Consider the following 17,891-nt stretch of genomic DNA (forward strand, 5'->3'; position numbering starts at 1 on the left):
GGGCTATAACTTTCAGCTCTCAACCTTATGGTAAGTAACGGAATTATCCGGAAGTTACCGAATGGGATGAACTACGTCTCAATGTTTTCTGAGGAAATTGACTCGCCAATTGTGTACGCAATATGGCGCCTTGTTGGTATGGAAAGTCCGTTAAGCATGCAACGCGCAGACGACGAAAATGTTAGGGCTACAATCGTCACAGTCAGGTTAGAAATTATAAATCAATGAATTAAGTGGTTTAAGAAATGTTCATTTTTATCACATTAAAGAATTTCGTTATTGAAATCGGTAGGAGATACAAACAAACGAGGATTTATGCAAAAACTATATTTCATATTTGAGATTGACGGAAGAGTTTTCAGGTCGCTTGATACTGTTGCATTTAATTATTCCAAAAAGTACATATATTCCACTCAGCGAACGACATCAAGTCATGTGACTGAGGAGTATCATGGGAAATTAGGCAGACATATCGCACATAAGTAAGGGCATGCTATATTATATATTGCATATAAATTCAATATTGTTTCACTCTTAAATCATTAGTAGCTCCTTTAGATGCTGCAATTTACGGTTGATAACCTTATCACTTCACTAGCAGACGACATACAGATGAAGATGAAGAACACAAAACAGGGTTGGCTGTATCTATTCTCTTCGTTAAGAGCTACAGGAGGGCTCTTCATATTTAAGTGTGGATTATAGGCTGACAAAAAGAATTTACAATTTCTTGATAAAAATAATTTGCCTTCCAAATACCTGTTGCCGGTGGTTGCATCTCTGGCCTTGTTCCACTAACGTACATATGTATAATGCGCACTATTTACAATACTCCTCGTCTGGGGTGCGCCTTGGTAGTGTAGCTCACTGCTCTTCATCTGGGATGCGCTTTGGATGTTAGCCGACAACATGTACAGAAACTTCACTGATAATTATTTTTTTTATAAGAGACCAGTATCTGAGTAAACTTAAGACAATCTTAAAATTGTTCTCATGCTGTTTATTGAAGTAGATAATATGTTATCGTTTATGAACATTATTAAATTCATATTTAATTCTTATATTTATCGATTTTATGTGCAAACTTTGTATAACACGAAGAGGATATCTACGTTTTTAGTAGCGATACTGAAATATTATACGAGTAATAAACGAGTGAAGTGGAAACATTGTATTGGCACGAGTATTAAAGCTACGAGTGGCAGTACAAAATCTGTCCACTTCACGAGTGGCAATACAAAATCTGTCCACTTCACGAGTGGCAATACAAAATCTGTCCACTTCACGAGTGATATATTTCCTTATATCTACTCAAAAAAAACGAAGATTTTATTATTATTAAATGTATAGGCAAAATTCTCTCCATTTCTTTCCAGACTATGTCAATGTGATTGCCGATTGCATTACCACATCGAGAAAAAGAAGTTTCGAAATTTTACAATGATTTTAAGCCAGCGACAGTTTGCAAATTTTATGCATATAATTCTTCAAATTGTATACTTATGGCAATGACACTTGCATTTCCAGTATGTATCCATTTTCAGCTGATCTTACACTCTTCTCCTTGAGTGAACGTCAGAGCGTTAGTCGGACACCTACTGTCGACTAAGGGTTTCTCAAAGCACTTGTAAGCATTAACACTATACCAACAGACTGCTTTTATTAACGATTGGCATTGGACTGTTCTCCTCTATCATATCAGTGCGCTGCATCCATTCACAACGACTGAATGATGTTGTAGTCACTGCTAGCAGACGACAATACTCTAGCATAAAAGATAAACTAAGGTCTTTGGAAAAGAACAAATTTTTTTTCTCCCTTGCATCTCCTTCTGAAGAAAGCAATATTATAGATCAAGGTTATCCAGTATCCTGCTTTGGTTTCCTCAACATAACGGTCTTGTGAGTTGTATGATGTCTGCTCATCATAACTTACAGGACTTTATTCTGGTTCATTAGCACGTGTTCGGTTCGATTAGTAATTCTCGCTACTCGATGGCAGATGCTGAGTGCTCATTTTCCTGTGGGCAGCTGGAACGATATGCGAAATAAATAAATTATAACATAGCACAACCGAAGCAATCATAATTCTCTGGAAGTGGTTATGTCACATCTTTGCTTCTCTCGTTTTCTCTCTTTAACGTTTGATTATATTTACAGTGAACCTCGACCAAAATGTGTATCATGACAGTGCGCAATGACAACAAAGCACACATTTTTCTCGAGTTTGTCTATTTCCATCTTGTGAGACGCAAGTATTTTGATGTTAACTGCTTGAAGAATCTGTGCATGAACGAACAACCAGAAAATATATATATATATATATATATATATATATATATATATATATATATATATATATATATATATATATATATATATATATATGTGTGTGTGTGTGTGTGTGTGTGTGTGTGTGTGTGTGTGTGTGTGTGTGTACAGAATTTCAATATATTTAAGTCTGATATTTTTAAGGGTTTAAATTCCTAAAGAAATTTTTATTTCATTTCTGCATTTCTTAAACTTAAACTTTTCTTTGTATTAAGTGCCGTAAAACAATACTACATGTGTACATACTTCCAACCAATGCATTGACCTCTTTCTATTATCAATTTAATTTACCTTCCTCTTTGTATTTTAATTAGTTTCGCTAAAATAGTTAGCATTTTTTTAAATATTTTATCAACTGTATGTATGTATGTATGTATGTATGTATGTATGTATGTATCTATGTATGACAGCTGTCTTGAGCGATCGTATCTAATTGATCACAAAATTTAATACAATAATTATGTTGACATAATCTATTGGGCAATAGAATGCTTCCCACGTTAAAGACTCCATTAATAATCAATGTCTATAAAGGCTACAGGAACTATCATGTATAATACAATTGCCATCATATATAACACATGTATTGAAGGCATTAGGCCTTAAGTAACATCATATATTACACACGTATTAAAGGTCTTTGGCCCCAAGTACCATCATATATAAACACGTATTTAAGGCCTTTGGCCCCAAGTACCGTCACATATTACACAAGCATTTAAGGCCTTTTGCCCAAGGCACCATCATATATTACAGACGTATTTAAGGCCTTTGGCCCCAATTATTATCATATATTATGCATGTCTTTAAGTCTCTGGCCCCAGTTACTATCATATATTACACACATAACTAAGGCCTTTGGCCCCAAGTACCATCATTTATGACATATATTTAAGGCCTTTGGCCCCAATTACCATCACATATTACACGTATATTTAAGGCCTTTGGCCCCAGTTGCCATCATATATTACACATGTCTTTAAAGAGTTTAGCCCCAATTGCTATCATATATGATAAATGTATTTAACGGGTTTGGACCCAGTTATTATCATATATTACACAACTGTTTAAAGCCTTTGGCCCCGAGTACCATCATATACGATACATGTATTTAAGGCCTTTGGCCCTGATTACCATCATATATTACACATGTATTTAAGGCCTTTGGTCCCAAGTACCATCATATATGATACATGTATTTAAGGCATTTGGCCCTAATTACCATCATATATTACACGTGTATTTAAGGCCTTTGGCCCTAGGTACCATCATATATGATACATGTATTCAAGGCCTTTGGCCCTAATTACCATCATATAATACGGATGTATTTAAGGCCTTTGACTATTATCATATATTATACATGTATTTAAGTCTCATGTCCCTTGTACCTTCATACCTAATTCAGAATCATGTCAGAAGGGAAGCATTGGTCAATCCTCATAAGGGAAGAAAGTACATTATTGTTGATTAAAGCTTAAACGATGACCAACATTTTAGAATATCTCTTTGGTTGTCTTGAACTTCTTAGTCACGTTAGAATAGCATTATAATAGTGAAGCCCTGGCCAAAATGTTCTTCGGTTAAGGCAACATTACAATAATGAGGACAGTTGCCGGTTCCAGAAAACAATCACTGTATAACCAGAGGATTTTTCACTCAGTATAGTTCAAGACCTTTTGATCATATCCTAAAAACGACAAAAATAAAAATTCAGTTACAAGAAAAACATAAATATTAAATGAAAATTATGTTGTTTTCACCGAAACTGGTGTAGACCGTTAAGAAATTTTAATTTTTTTCTACCACCAGCTCTCGTTCCTAGCATACCCATTTGGTTAAACCATTGAAGCCCACCCTCACCCCAACCATCAGATTCTCCATGCACAATGGTCGTGCCAGTGAAGCCCAGTTTTGCGCTAAGTATCAAACACTATACCCGTTTGGTCAGACCGTCGATGACCGCCCTTTCCGCAGATTAATTGGATTCATGTTCAGAGTGTACAGATCTACTTTCCTTGGTATATGTACATATTTAATCCAACGATCAGATCTGAATCAGGAGACAATGCAAAAAAGGGCTTCAAATATAGATTTAGAAGAAAATGCTATATTTGTATCAATGCTGTCTTTCCATATTTTTTTTTTGTAAATACAACTAAACTTAGCATATGGAAGGTCAAAGAGAAATATTGCCTGTTGATTGTGCTACGTTGTCCTCTGCTTGCGCTGAATACTGTTGCGATAAGCAGCCGATTATTGCGTACATGTTGTTCTGCTTTGCGGATTTCGCTCATGCTGCATATTCTACCTTAACCTCAGCCGACATCTTCAAGCATGGAAAGTCCAACTGAATGGAGATTCTGATCGATGAAATCATGACGATTCAGATTTGTATCGTGAGTACTTTATAGATTTCCTTAGGCCAAGATTTGCAACGGTCTATGATTATTACCGTGTTGATGGAAAATGTTGGGTTGGGGTTCTTTCTGGCTCTATATATATAATGGAGGATTTGAAACAAAGGTGAACAGTTGTTGGTAGAGGAAGTTTGATACAAGAGATTGGGCCAATATAGAAATTTTCATCATGGTGGATCTTTTCACCAGAATGAAGTTCATTACTTACTTGATCTTTATATAATGTCTTTCGGTCAAAAACAGATTGTTTGTCCACATTATGTAGACGTTCAAAAGTTATAAAATGCAATCAATCGTTCGTATTAAAAGGTTTCGGTCGGTGTTTTTACATTTTCGAGTATTAGAGCCGTATCTAATTTAAATATATTTACAGACCCTTCCAGTGCCTACGTGACCTAAATCCACTGTAAATGGGAAAACAGGATATTTAACAACACGCCAAACGTTAATGTGCCATCAGATCACATGAAGCTGTGGCGTCAGAAAGGAGCATCCGTACACAGTTCTTAGTGCTCCGCACCTACATCCGGGTTACGTTTTGCAACAACATGCATCTATGTCCAGAATTTATCAAAATCGTTTGATCATCGACCAATCTAGCTAAACAAATACCAAATTTATTACAGATTGTTACTACTGGTGTGTAGCGTACATTGATATGGTAATTATACTACATCAACCTGCATATCCTTTACAATGTTAATGGCATGATCTACGTACGTATTGCCAGTTTTACTTAGAATTTGTATCCATTTCATTTCTACCAATAATAATAATAATAATAAAAGTAACAATTATATCTCGATGTTTATATTATTAATCTTATTACCCTTATTCTTCTTATTATTATCATCGCGATCGTGTATGTTTTTATTGTTTACAGCACGTACGTTTTTGTTTTACTCTGTTGTACATATTATCAGTTGACACGCCATCCTTGTTTTTGAGTACACTTACAAGATGATGAATATATATATATATATATATATATATATATATATATATATATATATATATATATATATATATATATATATATGTATATGTGTATATATATATATATATATATATATATATATATATATATATATATATATATATATATATATATATCCCATTTTCTTTCTCTTTGATATATAGTAATTCTTGATAGGCAATTATTTCATTTTGATATCACTTCGATCTATTTCTCATAAAGGCTAGCTTCCTGGTAAGATCACGAAAGCTTAGAATACCTGCCAGAAAGCTTATTTTTAGAGTTAACAAGGTGCCTGTGTGTGTGTGTGTGTGTGTGTCTGTGTAAAACGCACTTCTGCCACCAGAGTACGGGAGGAAGGAGGGAGAGGATTCTAATCACAATAGCAATAGTCCTTCCCATAAAATGCACCCCGCGTCACCAACTTTCATTGTCAAATGAAAGTAACAGAAGGATTTAGTGCAAATCTACAACGGTGATAATTTCAAATAAAGTTTAACGAGACCTAGTTTAAAGATGGGAAATAATTAGACATATAGACATCCACTTAAATATACATATATTTTGCTATTCATTGATACAGCTTTTACGATGAAAGAAAAAGGTGTGGTAGTCATGGGGTAGTTTAGTGTAACCACCACTAAGTAGAAAAAGTTGTTATATTATACAATATTTGACAATAAAATTATATTTATAAGAAACCACTCCGGTGACCTAGTGGTTAGAGAGTCCGCCTCGGATGCGGGTGTTCGTGCGTTCAATCCCCGGCCGAGTCATACCAGAGACTTACAAAAATGGCACTAACAGCTGCCTCGCTTGGCGTTCAGGATTAAGAGGTTATTGTTAGGACTGGTCGGCCTGGTGTCAGGATAATATGACTGGGTGGGACATCATACTACATGTCTGCGGCATGATGCCCCAGTGCTAGACATCACTATAAACTGCCACATTGCAGACATCGTAGCGATATGACTGAAAAATTGTTAAAGCTACGTTAAAAATCCAAGTCACACACACACACACACACACACACACACACACACACACACACACTTGTAAGGGTTATTCCTGTGTGTGTGTGTGCATATATATATATATATATATATATATATATATATATATATATATATATATATATATATGCGTACGTAAATGCTTCATCAATGAATGTCGTGTGAAGCATATTTCTTCTTCCATCGCCACATTTTCTCAGTTTCTGAGTTGTTATGGAAACTATGCATACACAACGGGCCTGTTATTTTCGCCTGATGTTAGATAAGAAAGAAGAGTTTTGATGGTGCAGATTGATGTGTTTTAAATAACTGAAATGCTATACCAGCATGAAAGCGTAAGATTTTTTTTCTTACACAACAGTTTTATTTAGATTTTATGAGAGTTACTTTCAAAAGTCTAATCAGATGTTTTAGCAAGTCTTCTGACAAAATAGCTTTATTTAGACTTTGAGAAAGAAATGCCTTTCAAAAGAATAATGCAAATGTTTTAGTATGTCTTCCAAAAATTAGCTTTATTTAGACTTTGAAAACAGGCGCCTTTCAAAGCTCTAATGCAAATACATTCTTAAGATTTATTCCTAAGGAAATTCTGGTACAAATTACATTAGAATTGTACTGCATGCGAAATAGTAGAACATTCTGAATTCGAAGAAGTGGCTGAAATTATATATATCGATTGATTGATCGATCTTGCACCCTAGCTACCTGCATTTGCAGTCCAGTTATTAAAACAGGAAGAACTTATAAAACCGTGTATATGTATAAATTGAATGACGTATTTCCACCATAATTGCTAATATTAGCTTGTCTATGCTGCATGCACGCAACTGATGAATGAACTCTCTCTCTCTCTCTCTCTCTCTCTCTCCAAAGTTCAAGAAATACAGTAGACGTTGAGAAGAGCCTCACCTCAGGAGAATAAATGATGTGATTAAACATATCCTAGCTTCTCCGAATAATATCTGCTCCGGTCCTCACTTGCTGAGCACTTTTATAATCATCCCCAACCCCCTTCTTTGGACTTTCATATTCCATATCCTTGCTGCGACCATCATTGATAGCAAATTGTTGGGTTTAATGCCATTTTCAGCACAAGATAGGCTATACACGGCGGCCAGTATTAATGCTGGAGGAAAAACCACCGGCACACGCGAAGCTACTGGCAAGCTTTCTCACATACCCACATTGGCCCAACCCGAGACTCGAACCCATGCGGACAGAGGTGATATAGCAGTGATCCGTAACGGTGAGCGCTTCAGACCACTCGGCCACTCCGGGCCCCTTGATAGCAGGTAGGTAATTACTGGTGATACAGGTGATTGCCTGGTATGAAGCAAGGATCTGTACAAATAGATTTAAGTAACCGTTCACCGTTATGCACTCTTAAGTACTGTCACTCTTCATACACTATCGAAAAAAAAACACATTTTAGCGCTTTTATTCCAAATAAAATATTTAGTGAAATACATAGTCGAAAGAAGGAACACGTGACAATTCTGAAAATTATTTCATAATACATAGCTGCGGAAGCCAGAATACGAGAAGTGGAAAGGGTTCTAGACAGGACAAGATCAAACGCTTTCGTGAAAAAGTATGACTGTATCTTCAAGAAAAGTTAAAACCGAACGTGATGTATTTTAAACGCATTGATTTTTCTAAATCTTTTGGGCAGGGGTAGGGTAAAGACACGATTCACGATCGTAAAAAAAATTCAGCTTGTTTTATACATGCTACTGGGCCGTACACTAAAGCCATTGGTTTATCTTTATATGGAATCATTGAGGTCTACCGCGCAAAAATGTTACTTCTTGTGCTGCAAATGATATCATATTTCATACTATATCACTATTTATAAATTTGTAAGGTTTTCATTTTCTTATGCCATGATTTATGTCAAGCTGTGTGTGTGATTTAGATTTTTAACTTAGCTTTAAAAAAAAATCCAATCATATCGCTGCAGTGTCTGCATTGTGGTTGTTTATTGTGATGTCTAGCACTGGGAATTCATGCCGCAGATATATAGCATCATGTCCCAAGCTGTCACATTTTCCTGACACCAGGCTGACCAGTCCTAACACTAACCTTTCAATCTGAGAGCAAACGATGCAGCTGCAAGTACCATTTTTATTAGTCGTTGGTATGACTCAGTCGGGGGTTCGAACCTGCGACCTCCCGCATCCGATGCGGACGTACCATCCTCAAGTTTATTGCCACCGAGGAGATACTTTACAAAATCATTGTGGCTGACAGTGTGTATTCTTCAACAAATTTACCGAATGACTGTGTCCAAGAAATCGAGTTGAAATCAATATTACCAGCTGCTAGGGCATGTTTAAGCGTTACCAATGGTTACAGTCGATTTTCTCTCTTTGTCATATCGCTGTTGCCTATGTTCTGCACCTCGATTTTCCATCATGAACATTCCTTTCAACGATTGCGACTAATCTCCTTTATTGCTATTAGTGTTTGTAGAAATTTTTAATTCCTCGATGTTGATAGGAGCATTGAGGCAACAGCAAGCGATGTTATGACTCACTTGCCGCACGAATGTTGCATGGACAATAGTCATACAATGTAAGACATAGTACATGTTTTTGTTTTAGTGATATGTCTTACTATCCAAATAGTGGCCTTGTATAGCGTGTTCCGAATCGGTTGATATCGGAATGAGTAGTCAAACTTTCAGGAATATCGCACACACTTGGCAGCCTATATCGACACTCTTCCACTAATGTATGTGTAATTAATATACTGTGCTGTCTTTATCCTGGCAGAATGAAACTATGACACTAGCAAATGGACGCATTTTCATGTTCCGTTGACATACATTTGAATTTGTTGCAATGCGACGGTAGTCAAGTATGCCGAAGTATGTTTAAGTAGGTTCATATTGGGGATATATTACTTGAACGAAACGAAACGTTGCTTACAGTTCCAATATGCATAATATATTTTTTATTCGTTTCGTTAAAGAATATTTTATTTTAACCTAACCCGATTTCAGCATTCCCGGCTTTCCTGCCATCTGAAATGTAGGCCAACGAAACTTGAAAACAGGTCCATTTCTTTTGTAAAATTTGAATTTATTAGAGAAAAGACATCAGGGTAAGTAAAGTCTGACAAAAACGTTATAACTTTACTTTGTATAAAAGCTTCGTTATTGGTGGCCAGTTGTGTGTGATATTTCTGAAAATTTGACTTTCGTTACACCGTTAGTCGACAATAAAACAGGCTACACAGCGCCGTCAGTTAGGCGGTAAGTCTCATCACCCCTACCCCCGAACAAAAATATCGGGTGATGTGTCTTACGTTGTAGGACGAGTGAGCCAGTCTTGCCTGTTCTAAACCTAGAGCGCTATCGTCAGCCAGAAAATATTTCCTGCTGACGAGTGTTACCTTGATAAAAAGCTCAGCCAGTGAACGGGTTTAATTTCTGGTCTCTGTGAGATTTAGAGGCTTGGTTTGCGTGTAGTTCGGACAACAAAGCTCTGTGTTTGTGGTATATTCAGCTTCCTCCAAAACTGTGCATAGTAAGGGTCGATAAAAGACGATGTTCGTCAGTGAGGATACGTGCAACGAGAGAAACAGAGGCTCGGTTTACACGCCTACATGTAAACTCACTGATCTCACTATATATGTTTGACACAGTGTCTACGTCGTAATCAGAAATCTTTGAACGAAATTGGGGGTGGGGTGCTGTTCCTTGCGATATGCAAGCTGTAATCATGCCCCCAAACCCTACCACAACCACCAACCCCCACCCCCAGGTAGGCCATCTCAAAAGCAGATCAACTTTTTGCTGCCTTCTGATTCACTGCTTAGGTTTTCTAAATAAAAGTATGATGAACGTGTTTTGAAGACAATTAACCACAGTCTTACGATTGTAGAAGAAGTTTTCAACGTTTAAGATGCGCTTCTTCAGGTTCTAATATACGGCCTTGAATCCATCATAAAAACTCATAGACGGGACAAAGCTGTATACTGCAAAGTTAGTACAACTTGACATTGTAAGTCTTTCACAGAATCTGTCCTACCTCTTAACTCAGTTGCACTTGATCTCTTTCGAGGTTAAGATTATACTGAAACCGCTCACAAGACAATCGTCAGTACTTGTTGCTGACATGTTATCCAGTCAAAAATAGCATGATATATGGCTGAAGTGTACCCCAAGTTATGTGATGGAAGTGTACCCCGAGTCATGTGATACGGAAAGTCGTACTTTTGGGGAAAGCTCATAATCGTTTGCACTCTAAATATTGACATCTCCGCTGTTGTAGACTAGATCTGATTACTCATTACGTCTTAATGTCAGATTGTATATCAAGCCAACAAAGGACCAGGTCATGCAGGATCTGATGAACTCTCCATCCTGGCTCTGCCATCCATCGTTCGTGCACAACAAAATGTCCTTAAATACGGTAAACTCTTTAATAATAGAGTGCAGAGTATATCTTCATGTAAAAATTGTTCAGAAAGTTGGGAGGACATTACAATTGATGATGAGACTTGAGTGTAAATGTGCTGTGTGATCCATTTTGTTGATTAACAGGTTGGAAATATCTCTCCGACAGCGCCGAAGAGCATGCACTTTGCACATGCCAGCAGTTTCAGATATATATTTTACACATGTATACACATCCTATTGCTCTCGTTTTATGAGAAGCAGCACAGATTGAAATCAAAGTTAATGGTGTTTAATTCATAACATGATTTTTACATACAGAAATCAAATAGCAATGCAATAATAGTAGACTACCCTCGTGACCGCAAAAGAATCTTGACGCAAAGGGCAGCAGACTGGAACATACCAGACCAAAGAAATGAAGGAAATAAATGCATATGAAACGTTCAGATCTTAAACATTTTCTTGCGAAAAGAGTGGTTGGCCGATCTGAAACTGCCATCAACTTGGTATTGTGGGGATGATAAAGACTTACATAACTACTATTTTGATAACTCCCAAATATGTAAGATCACGTAACTCAGAAGTGAGCGCAATTAGTGTAATTTAGTCTTAATTAGTGTAATTTAGTCTTAATTAGTGTAATTTAGCCTTAAGTAGTGACCATAATCACTGGAAGACTGTACTAAATGCACTGTTTTCAAACTGATCGGGTATTTGTTACAAACGCTTTGTTTTACAAGCACGTGTTATCTAAAATGCTCGATAATATACTTTATATCTAGGTAACACGTACTATTAAATAGGTCAAACCTACTAGTAAACGAAGCATGTTGGGTCAGATGTGTCTGCGTTCTGATTAACATCGCGTGACATCAATCCTTTGCATGCTCCAAAGTCTACATATATTTAGGCTTGATGTAGAGCGTTTCCAAGGTGCGTGAGAAGATCCACAGGCAACTTCCATATTTCATTATGTTTATATAGTATAATAATCTACAGGGAAGATACTCATTGACTATTTCATAGTAATCGCGCGATACAATTTTCATTTGTGCAACTGTATCTAACACTGTACACAGTGATAATGTATGGTACTAATGACACGCCACTTTTCATAACATGGCAAACACCTTGCATTTTGGATAGCTTCAATAATTGTACATCATATTCTTTTATAACAATATAAGTGATAATCTCCTAGACACGTAATATATACGTAGCAGGCGATCAAGCAGTACAAGGACACAAACGCTCGTAGTCTTTAATTATGACATGGAAAGGACTACATTAATCAATCATCGAAACATCTTAAGAATTTTTCTTTTATTTCAATTGATTTATGATGAGAATGAGACGATGTGGTCGCATTTGTAATTAATCTAACGGTTGTCATTTTCAACAAATCTGTCAAATGCCTGTGAAAGTATTTAAGTTTTAATTCTCACCAGGAAAATCGTAGCTTTTTGGAAGTTACTATCTTTCACATTGCTCTGGCATGATCCACTATACATACGATCTTAAGGGGTATTGGTATTACGAACTGGCTTAACGGGCAGGTGGGTGTGGTATGGTCAACTGTAACGTATAGTACGTAATGAATTTAAAGTTATATATTATTAACTTACAAAACTATCATATTAATGTTCAGGAGCAATCTGTTTTGCGGAAAATTTATCTATTTGAGCTAAAAAGAAGAGACAGTATGATATTGTATTTTACGCACAACAGAGCACGGTATTGAGATTGCATTGTAACTATGTTATTGAATGAAGACTATTCAAGATTGAACGAGCGTAAAATTTTTCATATATATTTGGCTTTGTGTACAATGCACGTGGCAAACATCACGATGCCAAGAAATGGGGCGAGCATCATAGATGATAAAAATGTTGTTTTCGTTTTTTATTTTACCACGAAAAACGCGTTTTTTAGGTTTTTTATTTTTTTGCGTTTTTTATATTTGGTACGTCCATTTTTTTTTTATCATCGGCCATACAGGCGGTCCTCTGTCATACTCTAGATAACAAATATCGATCAATAATGAATCTATGATGCTAGCCTACGATACTTTACGTAAACATACTACAACATAGTGCTGATATCTGGTAGTGTAGGCCAGGCGTGTATACATTGGAAGATGACGCTGTGTTTAACCTTTTGCAGTCCCTTTTTTGGAACGTTTCGCATGCTATAAAGTCCAATTTTTGTAGTTTTTTGAGTATTTTCTAGTCATCAGATTAGGATAAATATCCTTCACAAAATAGCGTGTAAATAAGTAAAACTTTGATTTTTGTGTTGCCTAAAAACTACTGGAACGTTTTTTTTTTTTCGTTTTTTATTTATTGAGAGAAAAAAGCGTTTTTTCACGTTTTTTATTTTAATTTTAACGTTTTTAACATCTATGGCGACCATAGTGGTCATCTTAAAGTCAACCCGGTCCCTTGACTGACAGTCATTACACGCATATATGTAACCTACTGGCCATAAAACTTGCCATTTTCAAAGTAGAGTTATGGTCAGTACCGATAATAGCAAAGAGAATTGTAAAACATTCCAGCAATTCATACAATAAAATGACTGATTTGCTTGTTTACATTTTTATTTCTGTTCATCACATCTTTCACGCCATGTACTTCTGTAAATATTAATCAGCAAAAGAAGATATCTTACGGTATCACCAGTCGTTCGTTCTTAATACCCGTATAAAGGTAATGAGAGAGATTGAATTTGGTTGCATGTATGAGAACTATGCTAGTTGTGGTATGCGTTTCCGCTAGTGTGTGAGAAGGCACTTCCCGCAAGACTAGTGTAAAGCAAATTAAGAAAAAGACAAATTTAGACAACGTTACAAACTGATCAAGTAAGATATATCAGCAGTTGCATACTTTACAACAGGTGTCTCAAACTCAAACCACCCTGGGGCCGCATGAGCGCATTTTCGATGGCCCAAGGGCCGTACCACATCTGTTATCTCTCATGACACCTTGCGACGCCAATCATTTTGCGGGGCACAGGATACGGCTGGACGGGCCGCATGCTGCGTGTATAAGACCCCAGCTTTATAAGATGGTACTTGGTTCAGTTCTGGTTGCTGTCATGATTGTCACTAATCGTTACGGTTAAACAAAGCAAAACGCAACATGTTTCAGGACGGTGAATATGACCTGTATTCATGTATATATCCACGTGCTTTCTACATTGGATTATGACGTGTGTCAAACAGACCACGTGTAGGAAAATAGTTTACACTTTTATGTACAATTATGTATGTCACTTATATGTACAATTATGTATGTACATATCAGTGATAATTGTGTGACATTTTTAGGTGCTTGTGATAACTAGTTATTTGTTTGGGGTGGATTGGTATAACACTTGAACATTGGACTGGATAAATTAGTAGTTTTTTGCAAAGAGATGGGTGCTTTCGAAACCAGGATGCCAAGAGGCAGTTTGAAATGGCTGGATAGTTCAGCGTGTTCAGCAAAACATGTGAGCAGAGAATATGAATTTTCCGGACTTTTGATTTTATGGAATATCATACTGGCTTGGACTAAAATTATGTCATTATTATTATTATTATTATTATTATTATCCAAAAGCCGGGAAAATTGTGTTATTATCGTCATCATAAAATGCGTCTTATGGACATTAAAGCCCTTCGTATCTTTGCTTAGGAAATACTGACAAGGTCGTTCAGGAATGACTAAAATCCATTTCATTTGTAAACAGTGTGTGCAGGAAAAGAGTTCATGCTCCATTTGTCCAAGTTTTATTCACAATCCACTTATACTTGCCACTAAATGAAGTGTCAGTGGCATTTCATTTTCACTAGATACGAACTCCATTTTGTTGCACACTGCATCAAAGTCTGTGGACAAAAATGTATGGAATTGTTTAAGTTATTCTTTCACACTCTCACTGCTAAATGGTGCATGCTACTTTAAAATGTAGCATCACCATTACCGTAACTGTTAGCTATTTATTCATATTCAGAGTACCGTCCCCCACCCACCTGTACCATATTGTGCATTACCAATAAAACTTAATTGCTTCTTCACATCGCCTTTTAAGCCCCGACGTTGTGTTTAGTTGTTGTTCGCGCTATTTGCTTGTATCAACACAATGCAGACCAGCTCTTAATTAAATATTGACCATGGGACGCAGCATTCAGGTCCGACAGCGCAACAGTTCAACAATGTTGATAATTTAGAAACGGATAATACAGGATTACGACTGCTAAGTGATATTATTACCTAGTGATATTAATCTCACAAGAATGGCCGAGAAAACGATTTTCAGAGAAAGGTGTTACGGGACTCACGGTACTAATGCCAACACCAGCACCACCCACCACCATAGTAAACCAATGAAATTGCTATAATGTATGTGATTAGGATTTTTAACGTAGCTTTCAAAAAAATTTCAGTCATATCGCTACCATGTCTGCAGTGTGTCAGTTTATAGTGATGTCTAGCACTGGGGCATCATGCCACAGACACGTAGCATGATGTCCCACCTAGTCACATTATCCTGACACCAGTTTTCTATGCATGATCAGATTTGGATACTAAATGATGGAGAATAGAAAAGGAGTTTTCTTGGGCCAGACGTCTTATTCATTGTCAATTTTACCTTGAACTGTTAAGCGATTATCAGTATTTTCGTAACTGGCAAAGAAATATTATTTTGCTATATTTAAGTAGGTTAAGATGGTTACTGATATTTTGTGTCCTTTTTACAGTTAACGTGGTTACCGCTTTTGAATGGATTCTTCTTTAGTAAGACCCAACAACTGCCGAATGGTAGAAGAATCCTGTTATATCAAGTTTTATCATATTGGCATGATCCTGACACATTTTCGAGTAATACAAAGCTTTGTTGCTTTTCAAGGAATAAAGAGTAAATCGCTGACTTGCATATCGAGAGCAAAATATAACTCTTTAAAATTAATTTGATTTTAAAAATATTTTTTTACAACCATATTTCTCTCACATAAGAGATATATATGGTATAATTCGGTAATTATGCAAGTCGTCCTCTGACCACTGATGTCTTCATCAACAGTTAATACTCCAGACGCTAAAAAACAAAACCGCTAAATGTGTTTGAAACGGGTATACGATCAAGGAGTGTTCCTGAAGCAGAAGCCAGTTTTGTTTGTTATTCTATGATATTTTATCTTTTATTTATAGATATTGCTATTATATCAACCAGATTATGTAAACAAATATATAACAGGTCCTCGTTTAAGTCATTGAGAATAAATATAATATTATTTTCATACACGTTCGATAGAGACGTCTGGACAATATACACAATGTTGGCATCGAAAGTATGATGGTAAGTTGTTATGAGATGAAACAAAAACATCTACCCTTTAATCGTAATTCAATACATAACCTTTCAATATTTCAGTGAATTTTAAATAACATGTTTGGTGTTGAAAATTGTATCTCCTATGAAGACCATAGCTACCCTTCCATATGCATTCCTGTCACAAATTTTCTCTGCTATGTAGACCATAGCTACCCTTCCATATGCATTCCTGTCACACATTTTCTCTGCTGTGTAGACCATCACTACCCTTCCATATGCATTCCTGTCACAAATTTTCTCTGCTATGTAGACCATCACTACCCTTCCATATGCATTCCTGTCACAAATTTTCTCTGTTATGTAGACCATCACTACCCTTCCATATGTATTCCTGTCACAAATTTTCTCTGCTATGTAGACCATCACTACCCTTCCATATGTATTCCTGTCACAAATTTTCTCTGCTATGTAGACAATTAATACCCTTCCATATGTATTCCTGTAAAAACAAATTCTCTGCTATATAGACCATTACTACCCTTCCATCATATGTATTCCTGTCACAAATTTTCTCTACAATGTAGGCCATAACTACACCTCCATTTATATTCCTTTCACATCCGACTGGTTTATTATAACCCAGCAGAGTCAATTCATCATGGTCAGGGTGCGTATGCATTAGCATGATAATATCGAACTGGTTTATTATAACCCAGCAGAGTCAATTCATCGTGGTCAGGGTGCGTATGCATTAGCATGATAATATCGAACTGGTTTATTATAACCCAGCAGAGTCAATTCATCATGGTCAGGGTGCGTATGCATTAGCATGATAATATCGAACTCACTAAATTCGATTTCTATATACATGTATCCAGTTTATTACGTACAGATATAATATTAAAGTGTACAATTAAAATACTGTTTTCAAGGTCAAATGAACTGACGTGTTCCATAAATTCAAAATAGAAATTATCGGTCCATGATTAATTTAGTATTCCATGCTAACATAGTTAACAATATTATTAAAAGGACATATTCAAATCAAAACACGTGTTGCATGTAATAGTTGATCTACTTAAGTAAAGTATCCATTAAGTTCTTGGCGCCTTTCGAAAAGAGAATTGTTGTATTACAACAATTGGAAAGATCTTGACATCCTACATAAGTAGAAGATTATAGGAACAGAAAATCTTTGTAAATCAAAAGCTTGTGGCTTTTTTTTTCTTTGCTCAGGAAAGGAAAAGACTCGTGATCATTCTTTGTACAACTATGCATTAATTCATTCCTTAAAATTGCATGCCTGTTAATTGAGCAATGGGTCGTCTGATATGTGCAGAGATTAACAACAGGTAGCAAAATATGAATAAAAACAAAAATAAAGACATGGTCATGTCTCGTTGACTCGTGAAGCAGAAAGATATATAC

General features: G+C 36.2%; 1 protein-coding gene across 1 annotated transcript in view; it reads left to right on the plus strand.

Moving 5' to 3' along the window:
- The first annotated feature begins 4,612 nt into the window (after positions 1-4,612).
- The window catches only part of LOC149775396 (uncharacterized), a 126,413-nt gene continuing 113,134 nt past the window's right edge, over positions 4,613-17,891 (plus strand). The window contains exon 1 of the mRNA XM_089944042.1: positions 4,613-4,729. The gene's annotated coding sequence lies outside the window, so the exon portion shown is untranslated. The remainder of the gene's footprint in view (positions 4,730-17,891) is intronic.

This window comes from Sinohyriopsis cumingii, chromosome 19, assembly GCF_028554795.1.
Source record: "Sinohyriopsis cumingii isolate HCF-2022 chromosome 19, ASM2855479v2, whole genome shotgun sequence".
NCBI lineage: Eukaryota > Metazoa > Mollusca > Bivalvia > Unionida > Unionidae > Sinohyriopsis > Sinohyriopsis cumingii.